This window comes from Gobio gobio (assembly GCF_949357685.1).
Source record: "Gobio gobio genome assembly, chromosome: 14".
In the NCBI taxonomy this organism is placed as follows: domain Eukaryota; kingdom Metazoa; phylum Chordata; class Actinopteri; order Cypriniformes; family Gobionidae; genus Gobio; species Gobio gobio.
This window is the reverse complement of record NC_137107.1, coordinates 20,682,763-20,709,387: the sequence shown is the minus strand read 5'-3', so window position 1 is coordinate 20,709,387 and position 26,625 is coordinate 20,682,763. Positions and strand designations below refer to the sequence as shown.

The 26,625-nt window shown below is 40.6% G+C and overlaps 1 pseudogene across 1 annotated transcript in view; it reads left to right on the top strand.

The window, feature by feature from the left end:
- Positions 1–5,619: 5,619 nt before the first annotated feature.
- Positions 5,620–26,625, top strand: part of LOC307137057 (multidrug and toxin extrusion protein 1-like) — a 33,458-nt pseudogene continuing 12,452 nt past the window's right edge. The window contains exons 1-14 of the transcript in view: positions 5,620–5,688; positions 17,713–17,814; positions 17,901–17,969; positions 18,045–18,193; positions 18,395–18,437; positions 19,806–19,850; positions 20,041–20,138; positions 20,236–20,333; positions 21,062–21,175; positions 21,294–21,361; positions 24,205–24,313; positions 24,511–24,586; positions 24,787–24,856; positions 25,020–25,152. The product of the transcript in view is annotated as a multidrug and toxin extrusion protein 1-like (transcript). The remainder of the gene's footprint in view (positions 5,689–17,712; positions 17,815–17,900; positions 17,970–18,044; positions 18,194–18,394; positions 18,438–19,805; positions 19,851–20,040; positions 20,139–20,235; positions 20,334–21,061; positions 21,176–21,293; positions 21,362–24,204; positions 24,314–24,510; positions 24,587–24,786; positions 24,857–25,019; positions 25,153–26,625) is intronic.

The window sequence follows — 26,625 nt, the reverse complement described above, 5'->3', positions numbered from 1 at the left end:
TAATTATGATTTGGTACAAAAGCAGCATCCAAGAAAGGTCTAATCCTTTAGGAGCAAAGATGGGCCGAGGATCGCCAGTTTGCCAACAAATACTTGAGAAAATGATTGAAATATTTAAAAACAATGTTCCTCAAAGAAAGATAGGAAGAGATTTGGATATTTCACATTCAACAGTGCATAACATAATTAAAAGATTCAAGGAATCTGGAGGAATTTCAGTGCGTAAAGGACAAGGGCGCAAGCCTAAGCTGAACAACCGTGATCTCCGATCCCTCAGGCGGCACTGCATCAAGAATCGTCATTCATCTATAAGCGATATCACCACATGGGCTCAGGACTACTTTGGCAAAACTTTGTCAAGTACCACAATACGTAGTTACATCCACAAATGCCAGTTAAAACTGTACTGTGCCAAAAGGAAGCCTTATGTTAACAGTGTACAGAAGCGCCATCGACTTCTCTGGGCTCGGAGCTATCTGGGATGGACTATCACACAGTGGAAACGTGTACTGTGGTCAGATGAATCAGTATTTGAGGTATTTTTTGGGAGGAATGGACGCCGTGTGCTCTGGACCAAAGAAGAAAAGGATCATCCAGACTGTTACCAGCAACAAGTCCAAAAGCCAGGGTCTGTCATGGTATGGGGTTGTGTCAGTGCCCTTGGCAAAGGTAACTTGCACTTCTGTGAAGGCACCATTAATGCTGAAAAGTACATAGAGATTTTGGAGCATAATATGCTGCCTTCAAGAAGACATCTTTTCCAGGGACGTCCATGCATATTTCAACAAGACAATGCAAAACCACATTCTGCACACATTACAAAGTCCTGGCTGCGGAGGAAGAGGGCACGGGTACTTGACTGGCCTGCCTGCAGTCCCGACCTGTCTCCAATAGAGAATGTGCGCTTCAAAATGCGACAACGAAGACCCCGTACTGTTGCCCACCTTAAGACTTGTTTGCAGGAAGAATGGGACAAAATTACACCTGAAACACTTCATCACTTGGTGTCTTCAGTCCCTAAACGTCTTTTAAGTGTTGTGAAAAGGAATGGCAACATTACAAAGTGGTAAATGCTTCACTGTCCCAACTTTTTTTGAAATGTGTTGCAGGTCTGAATGACAGGAAAGGATGCATATTTACAAATGACATGAAGTTGACCAGACAAAACATGAAATATTTTGTGTTCATATTGTCTGCAATGAAATACAAGTCAAAGTAAATTTAGAAATCACTTCTCTTTTTTGTTGCGTTTTCCATACTGTCCCAACTTTTTCTGATTTGGGGTTGTAGATGGTGACCATTACATATTTGTTTACTCACATTCTTCAAAATATCTTCTTTTGTGTTCAGCATTTATGTTGATTCGGACATGTTGAATCGATTCGAACATGTTTGATTATGTCGAAGGACCACAAGCCCCTCACATTCTTGAGTGTAACCAACACAACAGGCCTTTTACAAACTTGAAAGAGGGGGAAGTAAGCCCTCCAGTGGCTGCTGAATGACAGTTCATCTGGAACAATAAATTGAATTATAATCTGATCCAATTTTGGTCTCTGCTGTTAGTGTTCAGCCTGGTTTCTTGACATCAGCTCTGGAAAGTACTTCTGATTTGACCAAGTTGTTCACTTTTTCATTTAAAACAATATATATTTGGCACATTCTTGAGCAGTTTGAGCTACAGTAGCTCGTCTGTTCGTCAGACCACACGGTCCAGCCTCTCCAAAACTCCAAAAATGGGCCGAACAAAATTGTAGTGATTATTACTCAATTCACCGATGACGTAGTGATTTTAGATCACGTGTCACTTAAGGTGTGGCTATGAGTGTATCAGATGACCCCTCCCCCCTTTTGATATGGGGCACCAGCTAAGAATACTATCTTCACAATATAAGAACACTCCCAAAAGAGCTGTTCAGTAATTCAGAATTAATGTAAATTAGAGGGAGTTGGTCAGCTGATTTATCTGAAGGATTGGCGAGTCTGGACAACTAGTAGAGTATTTGATCATCAACACAATGAAGACACTGTGTAATAAAATCAATGAAATTTATTAACAATAGATATGCAAGAGTAAATACTTCAACAATTAATAATTCTAGTAATGAATATGCACTTCTAAAGGATAGTAAACTAATAACCAAAAAGAAAAGTACTGAATGAAACAATAAAAACAATAAATGTTGTGAACACAATGGATAAATGCAATGCTGTTGAACAGAATGTAGCAATGGCCGATAATTGTATGGGAATGCTTCTTATGGAAACCACAGAATGGTTCTGGAAAATGGTGATAAATAAATGCTTATTAATCATTAAACAAATAATAAACCTATTATTTGTAACAAGCTGACCTCAGGTAACTGTTATCTAAATGGGTTAGAAAAACAAATGCAGCATGTGTAAACTAATGCCAAGGTTTCTAGAAAGAGGTTTGGTAAGTTTATATTTACGTTCCACACAGTCGGGTGATCGGTCCAGCAGTAGAGACGTTTTCCACTGGTTATGCAGGTAGTGTGCAGTGGGAAGAGCGCAGAGCTGCGCTCCAGTAGTCGTTACCACGCTGGGCTGGAGGATGCAGAACTTTGGTTGCGCAAAGAGGGTCCTTAAAAATGGACCAGGCAGCTGGGTCAGTCGAATCTTCATAGGGTCTGTGGCAGGCTGGCTGCGTCACTGAGTGTGTTTACTGCTACATCCAGGAGGTCCTGAAGGAATTTTTATGGCAGCTCTTGCCTAAACCTTAGGAATGAGTTTGGTGGTTAAAGTCAACTTTTAGACCAATGAGAAGTCCTCTCCTTAATGGTGGTGGGTGCAGAAGGTCCCCCTTCCTGCCCTGTAAGAGGTGTCTGGCAGTAGTCTTGGCATCTTATCTGATGTTGCTGAACATTTATTTATGTTCATTCACCAAGGGTCCAATCACAGTGTGGCACATCTTCTTCCACACCGGTAGTTAGGGAGGGGCCTTGCCATAAGCTGGTCTCTGGAATGCCATCCTAACTGATGTTCACCACAAAATTATTGGCACCCTTAACTTAATATTTGGTTGCACATCCTTTGGAAAAAATAACTGAAATCAATCGCTTCCTATAACCTTCAATAAGCTTCTTACACCTCTCACCCGGAATTTTGGACCACTCTTCTTTTGCAAACTGCTCCAGGTCTCTCATATTGGAAGGGCGCCTTTTCCCAACAGCAATTTTAGGATCTCTCCACAGGTGTTCAATGAGATTTAGATCTGGACTCATTGCTGGCCACTTCAGAACTCTCTAGCGCTTTTGTAGCTTTGTGCTTTTTGAAGTATGTTTGGGGTCATTGTCCTGCTGGAAGACCCATAATCTCAGACGCAAACCCAGCTTTCTGACACTGGGCCCTACATTGCAACCCAAAATCTTTTGTTAATCCTTAGATTTCATGATGCTTTGCACACAGTCAAGGCACCCAGTGCCAGAGGCAGCAAAACAACCCCAAAACATCTTTGAAACTTTGTTAGTAGGTACTGTGTTCTTTTCTTTGCAGGCTTCATTACAATTTCGGTAAACAGTAGAATGATGTGCTTTACCAAATAGCTCTAACTTGGTCTCATCTGTCCACAAGACGTTTTCCCAGAAGGATTTTGGCTTACTCACGTACATTTTGGCAAACTGTAGTCTTGCTTTTTTATGTCTCTGTGTCAGCAGTGGGGTCCTCCTGGGTCTCCTGCCATAGAGTTTCATTTCATTCAATTGTCGACGTATAGTTTGCGCTGACACTGATGCACACTGAGCCTGCAGGACAGCTTGAATTTCTTTGGAACTTGTTTGGGGCTTCTTATTCACCATCCGGACTATCCTGCGTTGCAGCCTTTCATCAATTTGTCTCTTCCGTCCACGTCGAGGGAGATTAACTACAGTGCCATGGGTTGCAAACTTCTCGATCATGTTGCACACTGTGGACAAAGGAACATCTAGATCTCTGGATAAGGAACATCTAGATCTCTTCTCCTCTTTCTGTTCTCCATGCTTAGTGTGGCACACACAGAAACACAATGCAAAGACTGAGTCAACTTCTCTCCTTTTTATCTGCTTTCAGGTGTGATTTTTATATTGCCCACACCTGTTACTTGCCCCAGGTGAGTTTAAACGAGCATCACATGCTTGAAACAAACTTATTTATCCACAATTTTGAAAGGGTGCCAATAATTTTGTCTGGCCCATTTTTGGAGTTTTGTGTGAAATTATGTGAAATTAGCTTTTTTTCATCTTTTTTTTTTTTTATGTGTGTTTTTCCAATACACACAAAGGAAATAAACATGAGAATAGCAAAATGTGTAATTTCAATCCTTTTCTGTGAGAAATACTTAATTTTCTGGAAAAATTTCAGGGGTGCCAACACTTTTGGCCATGACTGTATATATATATATATATATATATATATATATATATATATATATATATATATATATATATATATATATATATATATATATATATATATATATATATATATAAAACAGATCAGGCATAACATTATGATTGTGAAGTGAATAAAACGGATTATCTCTTCATCACAGCACCTGTTAGTGTGGTCTGGTCAGAATACACAGTGCATCGCACCACCGAAAGCTCCAACAGTGAGCATCAGAACTAGACACAGAGCAATGGAAGACGGTGGCCTGGTCTGATGAATCACATTTTCTTTTACATCACGTGGATGGCCGGGTGCTTGTGCGTTTCTTTCCTGGGGTACACATGCCACCAGGATGCAGGCAAGCTGGCAGAGGCAGTGTGATGCTTTGGGCAATATTCTACTGGGAAACCTTGGGTCCTGCCATCCACGTGTTACTTTGACACGTACCACTAAGCATTGTTGCAGACCATGTACAGCAAAAGGAGACTAACACATTATTAGGTCATAATGTAATGCCTATTTCTAACTGATTTAACACATACAAAAAAACATTTATGTTCATATAAATTAATGTATATAGGTTGGTACAGGCTAAATAATGTTTAAAGTATGTTAAATAGTATGATAAACGTGAATAAGACCAGTTAATTTAGATGTTTCCATTTCAGGTTACCATCCCCCTTATTTTCAGTGAATAAATGAGTGCTTGATCTGTAGATACAAAAGTGTCCTAGATAAAAGTCCTATAGTAAAATGTATGTTATCTGCACTGCAACGTTTTCATAATGCAAATGTAACAACCAGCTCACACGACTATCAGAATCACCTGCTTCGAGTGCAGAGGGAGCTTTTAGTGTTTAGTGGGTGTTATTTTGGGGCTCTTCAGGGGGGATTTGGTGTCCCTTTAATGAAACTTGACCTGCACATTCAGTGACTGCTGTTTTAAGTACTAACTTTTTGTGTTACAACAGGAAGAAGCTTCTGTCAGACAGTGTAGCAGACCTCTAAGGTATATATCATTTTTTTGTATTTAATGTATTTTTTGTATCCTAATGTATTTGTTTTATGGTCAAGTAAAGATTAATGCTTTGTGATTACAGAGGACTTGCTTCAGTAATGGAAACAGACAGTATTAACACAGAACCTCAAATAAGTGAATACCCAAAACAAGAGAGAAGTGATGATGCTGAGGCGACTTTGAGTTCACGGATTGTTACTGAATTTCAAAGAAAACTCAGAAATGTTTTGCCTGTAAATTATCAAGAAGAAATTATAGAGCTGCTAAAACTGGCTGGACCAGTGGTGAGTGATTATTATATTGACTTACTCAGTGTGATCTAAATAAATTAGATTAATTAATCTGTATTTTATTTACACTGCACATTATAAGAAGAACTTTGTTGAGCAAAAAAAATATATATATACAGTGCCTCCGGAAAGTATTCACAGTGCTTTACCTTTTCCACATTTTATGTTATGTAACAGCCTTATTCCAAAATGGATTAAATTCATTATTTTCCTCAAAATTCTACAAACAATACCCCAATGACAAAGTGAAAGAAGTTTGCTTGAAATCTTTGCAAATTTATAAAAAACATTAATAATAATCACATGTACATAAGTATTCACAGCCTTTGCCATGACACATCAAATTGAGCTCAGGTGCATCCTGTTTTCACTGATCATCCTTGAGATGTTTCTATAACTTGATTGGAGTCCACCTGGGGTAAATTCAGTTGATTGGATATGATTTGGAAAGGCATACACCTATATGAGGTCCCACAGTTAACAGTGCATGTCAGGAGCTGTTGAACAATGGCAGGAAGTGGAGTGGAGAAGGGGTGTGGAGCAGAGATGGCAGGAAGTAACGTAGGAGTGGGAGGTGAGGTGGAGATGGGAGAAGAAAATGCTGGAGAAACTAACAGTGGAGAATGGTATACAATAGTACGAAATTTCAAAAGGAAAAAGAAAAATAAAAACCTTAATGATGATAATCGTTGGGATTCGGATGTGGAGAGTATAGTCAGTAAAGTTTCATCTCAAAATAGAGGGGAAGAGTTTAAGGTAAAACTTCAGTTTGATTCTCCTGGTTCTGTTAACCCATTGAAACTGACGAAAGCCTTACATGACAAAGTAGGTACTGTGAATGTTAAACCACTTAGAGATGGTAGCTTGATGATTACCTGTTCTGACGCCAAACAGAGAGATGATATGATTAAAATGACAACTTTGGCAGGAAAGGAAGTTAAATGTTTTGTTTGGGGACAAAAGAAAACAGTGCAAGGAGTAATTACAGGGATTTCAACAGATTTAACATCTGAAGAAATCTTGGAGAATGTATCAGGAGCTAAAGTAGTGAAGGCTAGGAGATTGATGTATTTCAAGAATGGAACAAAACAGGAGAGCTTATCTATACTATTGCAATTTCAAGAGGAAGTGCTCCCAAGAAGAGTTAAAGTAGGATTCATGAGTTTTCAGGTACGAACATATGTTCCGCCTCCCCTAAGGTGTTTTAAATGCCAACGATATGGTCATGTAGCAGCGGTGTGTAGAGGCAAACAGAGGTGTGGTAAATGTGGAGGAGAAGATCATGAATATGGCAAATGTAACGAAGGTACAAAAAACAAATGCTGCAATTGTGGGGGCGAACATAGTGCTGCGTATAAAGGATGTGAGGCGCATAAACGAGCGGCGGAAGTACAGAGAATCAGAGTTGAAGGAAAGTTGACGTATGCTGAAGCCATTAAAGTAACTAATGCAAAAAGAAGTGAGATAATATCACCAATAACGAGAGTGGCTGAACAGAGACAGGATCAGAATCCTAACAGGACAAGAAGAGATGATAGCCCTACAGCAACCAAACCAGGTATTGGAGTGGATAGTGTTGTGTTTGTAGCATTTCTGGCAGAAGTAGTCAATTGTTCAGCTCAAACACAAAGCAGAACAGAGAGGATTAAAATTATCATAAAGGCAGCACAAAAATACCTTAATTTGGGGGAAATAACAGTAGATGCAATAAATGAAACACTCATAGCAGGGACACAGGAAATTCAGTCATCATGTGGAGAATCGTAATGGTTATTGTAATTCTGCAATGGAATGCTCGGAGTCTTTGTTCTAACGGGCAGGAATTTAAAAAGTATATTGAAGAAAGGAGTGAGAAACCAAACGTTATTTGCGTACAAGAAACATGGCTTAGGCCTCACTTAGATTTTATACTACATGGATATGTGGCTGTACGTAGGGACAGGGAAAGTGGTACTGGAGGAGGTGTAGCTATGTTTGTTCAACAGGGAATAGGATATAGGATTATAAATGTAAGTAAAGATTCTGAGGCGATTGTAGTTGAAGTATGGATAGGAAAAACGAACATATGGATAGTGAACTATTATAATCCATGTGGGAAACTAAGTAAAGAAACTTTAGAAAAGATAATTGGTGAAGAATCACATAAGACCGTTTGGTGTGGGGATTTTAATGCTCATAGCACACTTTGGGGTGGTACACACACTGATTATAATGGAGGTGTGGTGGAAGAATTTATAGAGGAGCAAGATCTAGTTTGTTTGAATGATGGAAGAGCAACTAGAGTAGATGTAGCAAGAGGGTTAGAATCTCCAATTGATATAACATTGGTCTCTAAACAAATAGCAAGAATTAGTAAGTGGGATGTTGTACACGATTCCACAGTAGGTAGTGACCATTATCCAATAGTCTGTGAAATAGGAGTGGGACCAATTCAGTTGGAGGAAATGGGTTTCCCTAGATGGAAATTAAAAAATGCTAATTGGGCACTTTATAATACGATATGTAGTATGAGGTTAGAAGGAATTAGTCAAATCAGATATGATAGTATAGATGATTTTAATGCAAACATAGTAGAAATCATGCATTCCACTGCAAAAGAAGTTATTGGTAAAGGAAATGGATTAAAACAACACAAGACAGTTCCCTGGTGGTCAGACGAATGCAATAAAGCAATTAAGACAAGAAATAGAGCTTTTAGGAAAGTTAAAGGATCCTTCTCTTTTAATGACCTAATAGAATACAAAAAGGCACAAGCAGAAGTTAGACGGACGATTAGAAAAGCTAAACAAAATTACTGGAAGCAATTTTGCAATAATATAGGGAGAGAAACGCATATTAGTCAAGTATGGGACATGATAAGAAGGATGGGAGGAATTAGGAGGGAGTATACATTGCCAGCTATTAAATATAATAACAAAATTATGATAACAAATAAAGATAAAGCGGAGGCTCTGGCAAAAACATTTGTAAAAGTTCATAGTTCTACAAATCTGACACCTGATGCAATGAAAGGTAGAGATGAAGTAATGAGAGAGCACTCTAACATCATAATGGAAAAGGAAGATTTTAATGGAACAGTAAATGATTTTTATTCTTTTTTTGAGCTGAAAAGAGCTTTGGTAGGAGCCAGAGAAACATCTCCTGGTAAGGATGAAATATGTTATAAAATGGTTGAAAACTTAAATCCTCAAGCGCAGTTGGTGATCCTGCAGCTATATAATAAGGTATGGGAGTTAGGGGTATTGCCGTCAGCATGGAAACACTCTGTTGTTATCCCAATTGGGAAACCAGGTAAAGATAAAGGTGAAACAACTAGTTATAGACCTATCGCACTAACATCTAATTTATGTAAAATAATGGAACGTATGGTCACTGACAGGTTAACTTACATATTAGAAAGTAGGAATTTGCTAATACCACAACAAAGTGGTTTCCGTAGAGGGAGGTCAACTATGGATCCGGTGATATGCTTGGAGGATGAAATCAGGAAGGCTCAGACTAAAAAGGAACTGGTAGCTGCTGTCTTCTTTGATGTGGAGAAGGCCTATGATATGTTGTGGAAAGAGGGTCTTCTGATTAAATTAGAATCCATGGGAATTGGGGGAAGAATGTTCAACTGGATTATGAATTTTCTGAAGGACAGGACTATAGAGGTAAGAGTTGGAGTATCTTACTCTAAAGTTTACTCTATAGAAAATGGGGTACCACAAGGAAGTGTATGTAGTCCTATTTTGTTTAATATCATGATTAATGAGGTTTTTTCAGAGGTTGATACTAGACTTGGGAGGTCTTTATATGCAGATGATGGGGCAATATGGGTAAGGGGTCGTAATGCAGCATTTGTTGGAAAAAAGCTACAGACAGCAGTCAACATTGTTGAGAATTGGGGAAATAGGTGGGGTTTTCGGTTTTCTGTGGACAAGACACAGGTTATTTGTTTTTCTAAGAAGTGTAATAATCCTGCAATACAAATTACTCTTTATGGGCAATCAATCAAGCAGGTTCAAAGTATAAGGTTTTTAGGTGTGTGGATGGACCATTAGTTGACATTTGGAGATCATATACAGAAAAATGTTACCAAGTGTAAGAAGGCAGTCAATGTTATGAGATGCCTGGTAGGAAGTGGTTGGGGTGCCAGTATGAACTCTCTTAAACATATTTATATTGCGTTAATTAGATCAACATTGGATTATGCATGCATTGCATTTAGTTCAGCTGCAAAATCTCATTTGCAAAGGCTTGACTTAATCCAAACACAAGCCCTCCGCCTATGTAGTGGTGCAATCAAGACTTCTTCAATCCCAGCTCTACAGGTGGAGGTTGGGGAGATGCCTTTATCTCTGAGACGTCTTCAGCTTGCCATGGTATATTGGGTAAACTTACAGGGGCATAAGCAGGGTCATCCAACTAAACCAGTGTTAAATTCATGTTGGGAGCATGGAAGAAAGCAATTTAATAGTTTTGGATGGGTGGGAAACGGACAAGCCGAGAAACTGGGACTAGTTAAATTAACTAACAGCTGTGCAGTGGCGTTACCTACTATTCCCCCTTGGATGTTTCCATTACCAGTTGTGGACCTTGAAATCGCAAATACATTAAAACAATGCAAGGAATATGGTGGGATGAACGATCTGGTAAAGCAATATCTAGCTCTCAATTATAATAATAGTATTCAAATATTTACAGATGGCTCAAAAGACCCAAATACAGGAAAGACGGGAGCTGCAGTATATATACCACACTTTCAGAAATCCATACTTAAAAGAACTTCAGATCATTTAGCAGTTTACACTGTGGAACTTTTAGCTATTTTACTAGCACTCACGTGGATAGAGGAGGTTGGACCTAATAAATATATTATCTGCTCAGACTCAATGGCATCATTAATAAGTATTGCAAACTGCAAATCTGTCTGTAGGCCTGACTTGATTTATGAAATCTTTCATAGTCTATATAGATTACAAAATCTTAATATTGTAGTGAGTTTTATGTGGGTCCCATCTCACGTTGAAATAGAGGGTAATGAAGCAGTTGATCGTTTGGCTAAAAAGACTCTTGAGTCAGATCTGCAATGGATAGTTCCATTGAGTAAAATGGAAGTGAAAAGTGTCATTAAATCAGGAATCAATGGGTTATGGCAAGAACAATGGGATAAGGAGATCAAAGGTCGTTTTTTATATAAAGTACAGAAACAAGTGACAACAAGGAGACAGGGTGGTTGGAATCGAAGGGGAGAAACAGTGATCACAAGGTTAAGAATTGGACATACAGGTCTCAATCATAATCTCAGTCGTTTAGGTAAACACGCAACGGGACTATGCATTAACTGTGACAAGAGAGAAACTGTAGAACATGTATTACTAGAGTGTGAAGCATACAACATGGAAAGAACTATACTATTAGAACAAGTCAAAGAATTAGGTTATACACAATTATCAGTAGAGGGTTTACTTTCTTTTTCTACATCAAAACCATCAGTATGGCCAGTTCTCATTAGGTACTTAAAAGAAACAGGTTTATTTGATAGAATTTAAAAACAACACTACAATTTTTTTTTTTTTATTTTTTTATTTTTTTTTTTTTATTAGCATATAAATCCGCATTGAAGCTCCACACCCCAAGCAGTTGGTGGCGGTAATGCACCAAATTGGTATGCCAACCGCCAATAACTTTAACCCTCAGAGACCTAAGGGTATTTTTACAATTAATTTTCCGCCTGGTGTTATTTACTAAAAAAGCTTGTAAAACATCAACCCTGTTGTGCACAGACAATTGACACACCTCTTTTTTTTCAAGACAAGCTGCACTGTCAGTATATTTGTGTTGCATTGATGTCACCTGAATGTAAAATAAGTTATGGGACCATAAAGACAAATGAAAACATAAAACGGAAATTGAATCACTCAAATATTTATTGAAAACACACACAAATAAATAAAAGCTAAGCATATTTCCTCTGGAAAACAGTTTGTTCAAGTCTTTAGAGTCCTGGAACTCAGGAATAAACATGATAACTTATACAGAACCAAAACTATTTACATTTTTCCAAAAAAAGTCCAGGCGCTTTTGGCCTCTTTGGATTTTGAATATTTACTGGTGCCAAGCCTCAAAACAGTTCCTATCAGGAACTTCTCCTCAAACTTTCTTCTCAAACTTTTTCCTCAAACTTTCTCCACAAAACTGCAGCGCGTCTCTCTCTCTCTCTCTCTCCTCAACACTAGCCATGCGTCTATCTCTCCACAATAACAGAGCTGTGGTTCGCGTAATGACGCACACCAACGTGGATGACGGATCAGCCTGTCATTGGTCAAACCCTCATCCAAAATGGCAGCTAGCATCGCGCTAGCGGCAAAAATGACGGAAAATTTATAAATTATGGACATCAAGTGGATATATCTTGGATGTAAGCGTTTTGATTTATTGCTGAACAACTCCAAAAAGATGCACATGTTCCAGGCTGGATAGAAAACCTTCTGTAAAGGCTACAAAGACACCAAAGACACCCCCGTGATGGCTAGCTCGTTAGCTTTCTGCTGGAAAAAACGGTAAGAAAATCGATAAAAGTTTCATGAAATAATATAGATATTTATCGGAGGTGCCGTATGACGTCGTGGGCGATGCCGTCGGGCTCTGAGGGTTAAAGAAGAAGAAGAAGAAGAAGTGCATGTCAGAGCACAAACCAAGCTATGAAGTCCAAGGAATTGTCTGTAGACCTCCAAGACAGGATTGTATTGAGACACAAGGTTCAGATCTGTGTCTCAATACAATCCTGTTGTATCCCAATCCCAAAACATTTCTGCAGCATTGAAGGTCCCAATGAGCACAGTGGCCTCCATCATCCGTAAATGGAAGAAGTTTGGAATCACCAGGACTCTTCCTAGAGCTGGCTGCCCGGCCACACTGAGCTATCAGGGGAGAAGGACCTTAGTCAGGGAGGTGACCAAGAACCCGATAGTCACTCTGACAGAGCTCCAGCATTTCTCTGTGGAGAGAGGAGAACCTTCCAGAAGAACAACCATCTCTGCAGCACTCCACCAATCAGGCCTGTATGGTAGAGTGGCCAGATGGAAGCCACTCCTCAGTTAAAGGCCACGACAGCTCACCTGGAGTTTGCCAAAAGGTACCCGAAGAAACAAAATTCTCTGGTCCGATGAAAGAAAGATTGAACTATTTGGCCTGAATGGCAAAGGTCATGTCTGGAGGAAACAAGGCACTGCTCATCACATGGCCTATACCATCCCACAGTGAAGCATGGTGGTGGCAGCATCATGCTGTGGGGATGTTTTTCAGCGGCAGGAGCTGGGAGACTAGTCAGGATCGAGGCAAAGATGAATGCAGCAATGTACAGAAACATCCTTGATGAAAACCTGATCCAGCACTTTGGACCTCAGACTGGGGTGAAGGTTAATCTTCCAACAAGACAACGACCCTAAGCACACAACCAAGATAACAAAGGAGTGGCTACGGGAACTCTGTGAATGTCCTTGAGTGGCCCAGCCAGAGCCTAGACTTGAACCTGATTGAACATCTGGAGAGATCTAAAAATGGCTGTGCACCGACGCTCCCCATCCAGGTGCTTGAGAGGTCCTGCAAAGAAGGATGGGAGAAACGACCCAAAAATAGGTGTGCCAAGCTTGTAGCATCATACTCGAAAAAACTTTGAAAAGCCAAAGGTGCTTTTACATAGTCTTGAGCAAAGGCTGTGAATACTTATGTACATGTGCTTTTATTTTTTATGAATTTGGAAGTGTGGAAAAAGTCAACCACTGTAAATACTTTCTGGATGCACTCTATATATTTATTTATTTATGCGTGTCAAATTCTGTCAATAATTACCCTCATGTCTTTCCAAGACTTTCGTTCATCTTTGAAACACAAATGAAGATCTTTTTGATGAAATCTGAAACCTTTCTGTCCCTCCGTTGACAGCTACGCAACTACCCCTTTGATGCTTCAAAAAGTTCGTAAAAGTAAAAAACTAAAAAGAGATCGTAAAACTAATTCATATGAATTAGAGGTTTAGTCCAAATTTTCTGAAGAGATACGATCGCTTTATATTATGAACAGATTTAATTTTAACTTTTATTCTCATATATATTCATCAGCTCACACATCAGTTGTAAACAGAAGCTCAAGCAAGTTCGCAATATGTCTGAGAACCACTGAGGTTCATTTTCATGTTACGCAGCCAGTTTAAACTTCTGTAAGAACCAATGAGGTTCATTTTCGTGTTACGTAGCACGTTTGAGCTTCCACAAGAACCAATGAGGTTAATTCTCATGTTACGCAGCACATTTCAGCTTCTGTAGGAACCAATAAGGTTCATTCGTGTGTTACGCAACACGTTTGAGCTTCAGCAAGAACCAATGAGGTTCATTCTCATGTTACACAGCACGTTTGAGCTTCTGTTAGCCCTTTTTCAACAGCATGAACTGGTAGCTAGTTCAGAGATAGTGCTAGTGCTGGCTCTGTGTTGGTTCGACTGACGAGCCTTCTAAGAACCAGTTTGCCTTTCCACGGGCTAGAGAGCCACCACAAAGCCAGGTCTTACGTCACTGTATACGTCTCAACTTTCTCAGCAACGCTAGCGAGGCAGCAGGAAACACAAACACACCAGGCTTGTTCGAGATGCTTCTGCGCAGACCGATCAGCGCGTGATTACAAAGTATGCAAGAGCAATTCAAAAGCATAAGGAGACGTATGTTCTTGTTGTACTTTGATGTCATGCGGCAATCGGTCTGCATAGCGCCGATACATCTCGAACAAGCCTTCCATCAACAATGGCGAACGTTGCATTACTATTGATTCACATGGCTTTGTGATCCTACATCGGCATCAAAACAGGGAATCCAATGTATTTGTGCAGCTCGCCAGAATTTGTATAGACGGAGATTACAATCGAGCAGCTACTTGATGTACGCTACTGTGGCCGTGTTGTCTGACCGGACTAGTACGCGTTGACCCTTGAGCAACGCCGGTAGCGGTGCAGAGTGAAGCCTACTGCCAGCAACCCGAGGCAATTTACATGCATGAGACGCTGGGGTCCTGTCCAGGAGCCCGGGGCAGACGCATCTGTTAATACAACAACATGCCTGGAAACTTGTTCTAAGGGCACTTCGGCCCGTATAAAGGAGAGGTTCCACGGGGTGAATGCAGGCCCGAGTCACTGGTACCTGGAGCTTGCCTGGTTGCCATGCCCATCTCAGGACTCGATCGCGAAGCCAGTGCAGAAGCGGTCTCATATGAAGCAGTCCGAGTGGCATGACCATCGCTGCGGATGCCATATGCCCCAGAAGCCTCTGAAATAATTTTAGTAGAACCGCACTCTTGCCCTCAAATTTTCTCAGGCAAGTCAGCAGCAACTGCGCACGCTCGCTCGTAAGCTGTGCTTACATGGCGACCGAGTAGATTTCCATACCAAGAAAAGAGATCCTCTGCACGCGGAAGAGTTTGCTCTTTTCCCAGTTGACCTGAAGGCCCAGACGGGAGAGGTGCTGGAGCACCAGGTCCCTGTTTTCGCAAACCTGCTCTCGAGAGTGAGCTAGTATCAGCCAGTCATCGAGATAGTTCAGGATGCGAACCCCGTGTTGCCTGAGTTGCACAAGGGCTGCCTCAACAACTTTTGTGAAGACACGAGGAGATAGGGCTAACCCAAACAGGAGAACTGTGTACTGGTATGCCTGTCCCTCGAAAGCAAACCATAGTCTGTGTCGAGGAAGAATGGAGACATTAAAGTACGCATCCTTCAGGACGATCGCTGCAAACCAATCCAACGGACGAACACATTCGCAAATGCGTTTGGCTGTCAACATCTTGAATGGAAGCCTGTGAAGGGTTCGGTTCAAGACGTGCAGGTCCAGGATTGGTCGTAACCCACCGGTTTTCTTGGGTACAATGAATTAAGGGCTGTAGAAGCCGGACTTCATTTCGGCCGGAGGGAGCCTTCGCCAGTAAGGTAGCGACCTCCGCGCGCATGACAGGGGCATTGCCACCTACCATGGTATAGCGGACTCCCCAGAAGCGGGGAGGAGACTGTGCGAACTGAATCGCATAGCCGAGCCTGATGGTCGTAGCGAGCCAGTGGGACAGGTTGGGAAGCTCTAGCCAGGCTCTCAAGAACCGAACCAGCGGGGTCATGCGAACCACAAACGTACCCTGGTTGGGGCAGCGAAGGCTAGCCCGAGGCTCGCTGCTGCCTGAGATAACATGGCTGTCAACTCCGGGTCAGACTCAGGAAATGCTGGCACACCAGAAGGTGGCAGCATAGCCGAATCTTCATCCCCAGAGGACTCCAGCCCACCTTGAGATACGGCGATCGACATCTCATCTTTGTCTGGAGCGCCGAATGAAACAAGCGGGGTGTCCGCAGATGGTCCTGCTGTTTCAGTCCAAACACTCGTGTTTCGCGGTGTGCAAGAGGGGGGTGTGGCCTGAGGAAGGATCGTCGTGGGCTTTATTTCACACCGTAACCCTCAGGTCACCCTGGCCACCAGCCAAAGTATCACCTCTCGTGGAGGGGACAAATTTGGGTGTTACGGAGGTCATTGAGTCTCTACCGCAACATCGCAATGGTCATGTTCCCGCAGTGAGAACATGACTCAACCACACGCTGCTTGAGCGTGCTGTAAGCCCAAACACGTCAAGCAGTGATTGTGCCCATTAGGCGGCGACAGAGATCGACCGCACCCAGAAGTGCACGGGCGAGACATCTTTAAAAAGACGTGCCACGCGCAAGCTCTTTTGTGAGAGGAAGCTCTGCAGAGTGCTGAAGTGCCCAGGGAAACACACACAGCTGTTTCAAATCACTGCACAGACCAGCAGGCAGGCAATGTGGAATCGCTGGAATGCACCATCACACCAACACACTGGAGAACCACTCATCTCGAAGAACTGAAGAGAGAACTCAGAATTCAGGCTTGCAGAAGTGAAGAGATACTCTTGGGTCCGAAGCAGAAAAATAATGCGAGATTGCCAGTGTTCTTCCTTATATACGAACGCGGTGGGGCGTTCCTTGCCATTGGCTAGTTTTGTAAGAACTCAAAGGTGATAGGCTTCTAAGCGAAACCCCCATTCATCAGAGTGACTGAACGAAACGGAAATAATGAGGTTTATTCTCATTTTAAGCAGCACGTTTGAGCTTCTGCAAGAACCAATGAGGTTCATTCTCTTGTGTTACGCAGAACATTTGAGCTTCTACAAGAACAAATGAGCTTCATTCTTGTGTTACACAGTATGTTTGAACATCCACAAAAACCAGTGAGGTTCATTCTTGTGTTACACAGCACATTTGAGCTTCCACAAGAACCAATGAGGTTCATTCTTGTGTTACGCAGCACATTTTAGCTTCCTCAAGAACCAATGAGCTTCGTTCTTGTGTGTCGCAGCACATTTGAACTTTCACAAAAACCAATGAGGTTCGTTCGCATGTGTTACGCAGCATGCTTGAGCTTCTGTAAGAACCAATGAGGTTAATTCTCGTGTGTTAAGCAGCACGTTTGAGCTTCTGCAAAAACCAATGAGGATTGTTCTTGTGTTGCACAGCATGTTTAGGCTTCTGCAAGAAGCAATTAAGCAATCATTAAATGAGCTTTGAGCTTCCACAAAAACCAATGAGGTTCATTCTCACACGTCAAGCAGGTTCGGTTGAGCTTTATATGATCGCTGATCAATGTTTAAATGTTAATAAAGGCCCAAATTAAATCTGTTTATCATATAAATCAATTCAGACTCTTCATAAAGTTTAGACTTAACCTCTCAATTTCAAGTTTCAAAGTGGTAGTTGCATTGACTGTCAATGGAGAGTACAGAAATCGCTCAGATTTTATCATAAAGATTTTCATTTGTGTTCCGAAGATGAACGAAAATCTTACAGGTTTGGAACGACATGAGGGTGAATAATTAATGATATAATTTTAATCAGTGTAAAATCAATTTGTGTATGTAATGAATTTTAACTGACACTTAGCAAAAAATCTAGCTGTTATTATTTACTGTTGAATGTTTTCTCTCTTAATGCAGTTTATATCTCAGCTGATGATCTTTCTGATCAGCTTCGTCAGCACTGTGTTCTGTGGACACTTAGGGAAAACTGAACTGGCCGGTGTGGCTCTGGCTATTGCTGTGAGTGAGTTCACAAAATAACTTCATGTTTGTGGTGTTCATTAAAACACCCATCGCCTTTATAAATAAGTTATTTTTGCTCACAGGTTATTAATGTGTTCGGCATCTCCATCGGCTCTGGGTTGGCGTCTGCATGCGATACACTTATCTCTCAGGTATGATAGTGAATGTTCAGTAATGTGAGTATCAGTTGTGCTTAGGTGTCATTTGAGTTGAATTATGTCCTGCAGACGTTTGGGGGTAATAATCTGAAGCGAGTGGGTGTGGTACTGCAGAGAGGGATACTCATCCTCCTGTTGGCCTGTTTCCCCTGCTGGGCGCTGCTCATCAACACAGAGGCAATCCTGCTGGCTATCCGACAGAGTCCCAGTGTGGTCAGGTCTGACACATTCAACACACATTAAATAATGGTCCTGTTTAGCAAAACTTACCTGAATCTGAGTCTGTTGTCAACATTATTGTGATAGAAGTAAATGATGTAGGCCTCAGTATTGTGATATAGCATGATGTCATATAATTTGGACATGTGTCTGTAGTTTCTTTAACTGTGTGTAGCCTAATTGTTTCTCTCTCTCAACAGTCTGTCACAACTCTATGTAAAAATATTCATGCCTGCTTTGCCTGTGAGTGATACCTTTTTGCACACCTGTCAGGAAATACTGTAACTTTATATACAGTATGGTGATATACTTTATATATATATGTCACTGATTCTTGAGATAAGGGACAAAACATGTTTTAAAATGTTAAAAAATAAAACTAACACTACATTATTCAAAATTGGTATTTATGTAGACAAAGGTCTCCGATAATAACCATGTAAGGGAAAAGTTTTTTTTTTCTAAATATGTTGTTTAAAAAACTATTTTTATTCAGTCCATAACTTAATTTGTGTCAACTCTAAACACTAAACATCATGCTAATTTAATTTAATCTATCCCAAAACAATGTAAAATCTTCAGTTATGTAATACTTGTGTTCAGTAAAGGATCTAAATCATAAAATACATTCTCTGTTTATTTTCTGTTTGTTTTCACACTATTATGAACAACCCAGTTTCTAAATTCCTTAATTCTCCTCCCTCCTTTAAATATTAAACATATATCACCAATGTTCTTAGGTAATTAAGACATATCATCATGTAGCTCCATTGATGTTTTAACATTTTTACACAATAAATTGAAAAAAGAATAAGACATTTCTTTTAAAATTAACAAAAACCTTCAACTGACGGTGTAAAATACTGATGGAGTTGACAAATACTGATGGTGTTGACAAAAGTTGAGCTGAGGCCAAATATACAGTATATGTAAATAGATTCATGAAACAGCATTAGAAGAATTGCCCATATGCAAAAAAAATGTATTAAATCACATCACATTATACAGACTTACAGACTGTATTTAAAAATCTTACCGACCTTTAAACATTTGAACTGTTGTGTATTAGGATTAATCTGGGTAAATTGAGCGACTATATATATATATATATATATATATATATATATATATATATATATATATATATATATATATATATATATATATATATATATATATATATATATATATATATATATACACACCAATATATTAAGCTGCTATTAAACTGTTTTCAGCATTGATAATTACAAGAAATGTTTCTTGAGAACCAAATCAGTATTAGAATGATCTGAAGGATCATGTGACACTGAAGAATGTAATGATGCTGAAAATGCAGCTTTGCCATCACAGGAATAAAATTTATGTTTTTAAAGGGACAGTTCACCAAAAAGATAGAGAGAAAATAAAATTCTGTCATCATATATTCAAAGCTAATGCTGAATTAAACCTATGCGGTTTTCAGTGAATAACTTAAATTTCACTCTGTTCCTCACACAAAGAAAACAAACGCATAAAATGAATCTGATTTGGAATGACATGAGAGTGAGTATTATTATTATTATTTTCATTTTCCAACAAACTTTTTCTTATATCCTTTTTTATCTTCAGGCTGCCTTCATGTATCAGCTGCAGGGATTGTATCTTCAAAATCAGGTAACCTCCATTTTGTTGAAGTTCTTAAATTTATGCATTTACATCTTATATTGCAATTAGGTTGCATATTTAATGATTTTATGCTTTCCTCTGGAATCATACTCCTTGGTGTTGTTAGCATCATGCTCTGCTGTTTGAGTATATATTGCTATGATGCTTAGGGTCTGTTTTTGTTTGTATGTTTGTTTAGGGTATTATTTGGCCTCAGGTCATCACAGGAGCAGCAGGGAATGTGCTCAACGCTTTAATAAACTACATCTTCCTTCATATGCTTGATCTTGGTGTGGCGTAAGAAGCTGCTAGATTCAGTTTATCTCATATTTAGAGACCATTTTTTATTGTTTTCAATTCTCACATTTGTATGTTACCCTGATGTGTTTCACAGAGGATCTGCTGCTGCGAATGCAATTTCTCAGTATTCCTTGGCTGTGCTTCTCTATGTGTACATCCAATGTTTGGGCCTGCATAAAGCCACCTGGGAGGGTGAGTCTCTGCTGTTCAGTTCTGCAGAGGTCTGTTTACTCATTCTGCATCCTAAAAAAGCCTGACAGTGCACCTGTTTGAATTGAATAGTTTTATTGAGCAATCTACATGACTAGTTTACTCATATTCAATTGGTGTCATGTCGTACGACATGAGTAATACAATTAATTTGGCTTAAATGCTGGTATTTAATTATGTTTTGATTAGTCTGTTTTTTTATCTGAAATTGTATTTGTCCCATGTGTCCTGCTGATATTTGTCTGCCTCACTGTCACAGTGTGTTTTGGGTTATGTTTCATGTTCTTCAGTTTATCATGTTCAATGTCATGCTCACTGTCTTGTTTCTTCGTTTGCCACGTTCTCTGTCATGTTTTCCTGGTTTGTCATGTGATTCCCTTGCCCTCATGTGATCCTACCCTCATGTGTTCTTGTGTCATGTCATTTGTTCATTGGTTAATCAGTGTTCACAGGTGTCCCTTGTCTTGTCATCAGTCCTTGTGTATTTAAGCCCCCATGTTTGTCATGGTGCTTGTCTAGTATTGATGTTGTAACCTGCTGTCGGTGAGTTTTATGTTTAGCCATGCCAAGTCAAGTATTGTTTCTTGTATTGCCACGCCACGCCAAGTCAAGTATTTGTTTTATGTTTTGGATTTTGAGTTGATTAAACTGCACTTGGGTTCACCAAACTTGCCTACAGTGGACTCTGTTATATTCGCACATACCATTAGGCTGGTCTCGTGACTGTCTGCAGGAATGGGGCGCCTTCATTTGCTTGGCTCTTCCCAGCATGCTCATGCTTTGTGTGGAGTGGTGGACATTAGAGATTGGTGAATTCCTGGCAGGTCTGCAAACTATCAAAATATTTATTTAATTCATATTCTTTCATGTCATAACAATATTGGACATATATGATGAATATTGGTGTATTTTATGCCCCCCCCCCCCCTACTTTTATTGCAGGACTCATCAGTGAGGTTGAGCTGGGCGCTCAGTCTGTCGTCTATGAACTGTCCAGCATTATGTGTATGGTACTAACAGTATTACATGGTCTGATTTGACCTGATTTTGCATAGTAGCATGTAGGGGTTTGACTAGACACTTATCTCACGAGACGAGACACAAGATTGGGCTCACGAGACCGAGATGAGATTTTTACATAGTATTTTTAAGAAATCCTCAATGATGAAATGCATGACTAGAGAAATTGTTTGCAGGTGCATTTGAAATGTTTCAACGTTTAACTGAATGTCATTTCAGTTCTACTTTCTGAGTATGAATTATCATCTGCAGTAAAAGACAACAATACTCAAGCACTGTAAAAGGTTTTACACAAACTCAACTGACTGGCTTCTTTCCTGAATTGTCTCTTTAGACCTTAGAACTGCACACGTTTTATGAGCTTCTACAACTTTTGACCTCCTAACTGAACTCCTTCCCACAAATTGATAATAGATCAAGTGCAACCATAATCAAAGTACTCAATATTCAAAGTGCAAATAGAGACCACTTCAAGCATGATACAGAGCTAAGAGATGGTTAACTACACAGATAGCTTTCATATTGAGAGAGATTCTCAGGGAGCCGCTTTCAAACTGCGGTAACGTATTGAAATCGCGTTTGAATGTGTGTTCGCGTTTACTTTCGCGATCGTGTGTACTCTGTGAATAGGGAGCGTGCCGGTGGGGCTGAACGCGCATTTTAAAATAGACATTTGTCTGACGCTTCTGTTGCACAATGAACTTCTGTTGCCCTCAGGGGCCAAACCCTCAATTTACATATCTCCGGTCAGGGGTGATAAATTGTGTTCGAGACAGAAGATCTGAACCATGGCATCCGACCCCAACAAAACTGGATGCGTGAGGAAGATACAGAGCGGATAATGTGCCATTTTTACTGATGCAAACAAATAAACTACTGCCTGGCCGAACCTCCTCCAAATTAACTCCACCATTTCTGGGTGGTGTCTCCATTCCCTGCCTCAACAGGATGTCTGCCCCCGATTCAGGTGCCCAGGGATTGAAATTGCTCTCACAGAGAGCAGCTTGCCCTGGACTCAGAAGATGATCTGGTGCGCCATATCTGCAAAGACGGCATGACCGCAGATCCCCTAGTGGTTTGTGTATGAGACTATCAATGTGTTGTCTGAGTGGACAAGGACATGGCAGCCGCATCTCAGTGCTAGAAATACAACCATCATCTCCAGACAATTGATGTGCCATGAAAGAAGATAACCTCTCCTTTTAACCCTGAGTTGAGCGGTTTTCTAGGACTCCACTCCAGCCCGTGAGGGAAGTATCTGTCATACATTTTTTGTGATGACAGGATGCCCCCAGCACAGGACCGTGGGCTAAGAACCAAGGCTTCTTCCACATCACTAGGGTACAAAAGCACGTACCTGCACCTTGTTCTTGGGCTAAAACCCTTTAGTCTTGAGCCACTACTGCAATGATCTCGTGTGAAGAAGGCCCAAAGTAATCACGTTGGACGCAACTGTCACAGTCTCTGAAACTATTTTACAGTGATGGCTTGGTGTAGCCGGATTTTGCATATAGCTGAAAGAATCAACTCGATACGAGCAGGAGAATGGTGTGTCAGCATCGTAGCCGAGTCCCATGTCAGAAAGCACACTCTTCTTGGAGTTTAGTCTCAAGCCCAAGCACCTGATGTGAGCAAGGATGACCTCTTGATGCCAAACCGCCATCTCATCGGACTAGGCTAGAATCAACCAGTTGTCTAAGTGTATGCCCAAGTACACGAATGCCCTGATATCACAACGGCATCCATGTACTTTGTGAAATTGCAAGGCTACAAGGCTAGGCCGAACGGAAGAACCCTATATTGGTAAGACTGTGCAAGGATCTCGCTGGAAACCGCTTCTCCCTAAAATACTAGAGGTGGTGGGGTTGGCAGACCGATCTCCAGCGGGCACCTGGATGTGGTCACACTTAAACTTAATGTGAGCCACTTCTCCTCTTGTGCTTGGCTGGGGCTGCTCGGGAGCAATCCAGAGTACCTGGACTCCTTTATACCTTTGGAACGCTGCCGCCTGTTTCTTTGCCTGTGAAACCTCTCAACAACAGTGTGTACTGTTTCACAGCAGAGGCCTGGAGGGTGAGTGGAAGGACCTTTCTCTTTCCTTTATTTCAGAGAGAGTCAATCATTCTCCATAAGTGCCTCTTCACAGCCACTCTAGCACTCTAGCTTACAATGTTTGGTCCGGGTGTCCTTTATAGCTTCCGAGCTGTGCCGTCATCTATCACGGGACTATGATTGGCCAATGAGATTGGAGTGATTCCACACGTGCTTCAGACACCGGTCACGCAAAAGCATTTCCAAAGCATCAACATTCTAACGCAGCATTTAGTCCCCTTTAAAGGGAACATGTAATTTTCAAATTGCAATAATAGTACACACAATAGTATTTTAACTTAAAAACTTAAGTTCAATTGCTGCCTTACATTAAGTAGGATCAACTTGGTTGTCATTTCAATTTGAATTGTATTAAATACTTAAATAGTTGTATCTTGTTTAACTTAAAGTTAAAGTAATGTAAAATCATAGGTTGCCATGACTAACTGATCTTTTTTTAACAGCGTAGTATTACCTTTTTTTTAAAATTGTATTTAAAAATCTTACCGACCTTTAAACATTTGAACTGTTGTGTATTAGGATTAATCTGGGTAAATTGAGCGACTATATATATATATATATATATATATATATATATATATATATATATATATATATATATTATATAATTTTTTTTTTTTTTTTTTGACCTAGAGATGACTGTCAAAAAAGTAGCCAAATTTATTATAGGAATCCATTAGGTAGTATTTGAACACAAGTCATTGTTTTCTCTGTGATTCAGTTTCCTCTGGGATTTGCAGTGGCAGCCAATGTGAGGGTGGGAAATGCTCTTGGAGCTGGAAACCCAGAACAAGCCAGGCTGTCGGCAAAAGTATCTTTAGTCTGTGGATGTATGTTGTCTTTTCAATAGCTTTAACTGATACTGAACACATAATTTTTTTTGGAAACCTGTTAATATAAGATATCAGGACATTAAATAAAGTATTGTCAAAATGAAACATAAAATGATAATCACTATAATTATTGTTACTCATATGATGTTTTGCAGTCATTTTCTTTCAATATCTGTTCCTTTTCTCTACTGCAGTACTTGTTTCCTGTGTGATTGCAATGATAATTGGAGGTACTAACAACATTATTGGATACATCTTTAGCAAAGATGAGTAAGTTGATGATGAACACTGCATAGTAGCTAGTCCAGATGGTAATTGTATTATCTCACAAGGCTTTTTAAAAAAATATATATATTATTTTTAACAACATGTACAGTTTATGTATATTATGTCAGCAGTTTTTCATCAAACGAGGATCAAATGATGCAGAATAGCATTATAACTGGTTTCATTAACTCTCTATCTTGCAGGGAAATTGTCCTCAGAGTTTCACAGGTCATGATCATGTATGGCTTTGTTTATCTATTCGATGCCACTTCCGTAAGTATATTGGAATATATTTTTGGAAAAAAGAAACACAAAGCTTCTTTTTGTAACGCTCACAGTTATTCATTTGAATTGGCCTGCTATTTGTATTTCACACATTGTGAATTTATTTTTATATTTTCCTTTTGATAATCACCCAAATGTGTGTTTGGTATAGGCTATTACAGGTGGCATTGTCAGAGGTTCAGGAAAGCAGCTGCTTGGTGCTCTTTGTAACATTGTGGGATATTGTTTTGTGGGTTTCCCAATTGGAGTGTCTCTGATGTTTGCTTTCAACATGGGCATAATTGGTAAGAAAGTGGCTGGCTATATTAAAGCTATTTTATAATTATGAAATATTGAATAAAGTAAGCTGGGATTTGTAAGACTATATGCTTCCCGATGATTTTCTTTCTTATAGAACACAATTTTGTATTTTTTTTTAATGTGAATTCAGCTTCTTTCCATACTGTAGATGTCATAACAGTTCCCTTGCGATACTACATGAGTACTGTGTCGTTCATCTTATTAATATAAATAAGACAAGACGCAACAGGGAAAAATCCTTTTTCTCAGATTCTGAAGCCTTTCAATCACGCAGTGAATACTGCACGTCAATTGGTTCAAAAAGTTAAAGAAATTGAACCAATGGCGGCGCGGCATGCGGGAGTCAATGGTGAGCGAGCCCGCCAAAATGGGTGGAGACGCGGACTATAAAAGCGGCCGTTTCACCATGGCAAATTGATTAATTCTCCTTCAGCAACGCAGATAACATCTCTTCGTTGGAACTTGGATTGAAGCCGCCTTCACCTGCAAGCAGCTGGACTCGCCTATGATCTTTGCGCCTTTGTGCAGTCGATCAGTCCGGCTCCCTGCTCGCTGCTCTCTTCAGCTTGCCGCTCTCAAGCAGCTCGTGTCCGCGCAGCCACCATTTCGAGCAGCCGCAGCACTCTCAGCTCTTCAGCTCGCCGCTCAGACCGTCGCTCACGTGCAGTGTTGATCGCCTGCTCTACAGCAGCCAGATAAGATCGTGGCTCTCAAGCAGCCCTGTTCTCCCGCCACTGTGTTACAGCCTAATCAGTGCTTCGCCCACGAGCCGCCTGCAGTCGAGCGAGTGCACTGCGGTGTACTTTTATTAAGAGCTTTAAGAGAAAGAGCTCATTTTCTGTGTCATTGTTGCAAATGTCGCGCCACGATTGTGGCACATGCAGAGCCCCTCTGCATGTTGACCGGCACAGTGAGTGCTTGCAATGTCTGGGCGAGTCCCACGCAGAAGCAGCGCTCGCTGATTCGACCTGCTCTCACTGCGAGAGTATGAGTCTCGTCTCTCTGCGCTCGCTGATAGCGTTCTTTTCTTCCTCCCAGGAACCCGTGAAGAAAAAACAGCGGGGCAGAGGATCTCAGCACTCGGGCGAGGGCAATATCACGTCGACTCGCTCTCTCCACAAGAAGAGGTTCCTCTCCTCTGTGGCTGCGAATGACTTGGTTTCGTTTGGGGGATCTGATGATGAGCCGCAGGATGACAGCATGTCTCTAGCAGTGTCAGAAGCTGAGGAGTGATCGGGCTTGCTGCAAGACCCCACCCCCTTGCCGCCTTTGGAGTTGATTGACACCAGAGCGTCTATGGACTCAGAGCTCTATCGTGTGCTGTCAAAAGCTGTTGAACAGCTCGGTTTGGAGTGGTCGGCCCCTGAGTAGCCCACATGCAGCCGCTTGGACGAGTGATTCCTGCCTGGATGACATCAGACTCCATCTCAGCGATCAGCGCCCTTCTTTCCTGAAGT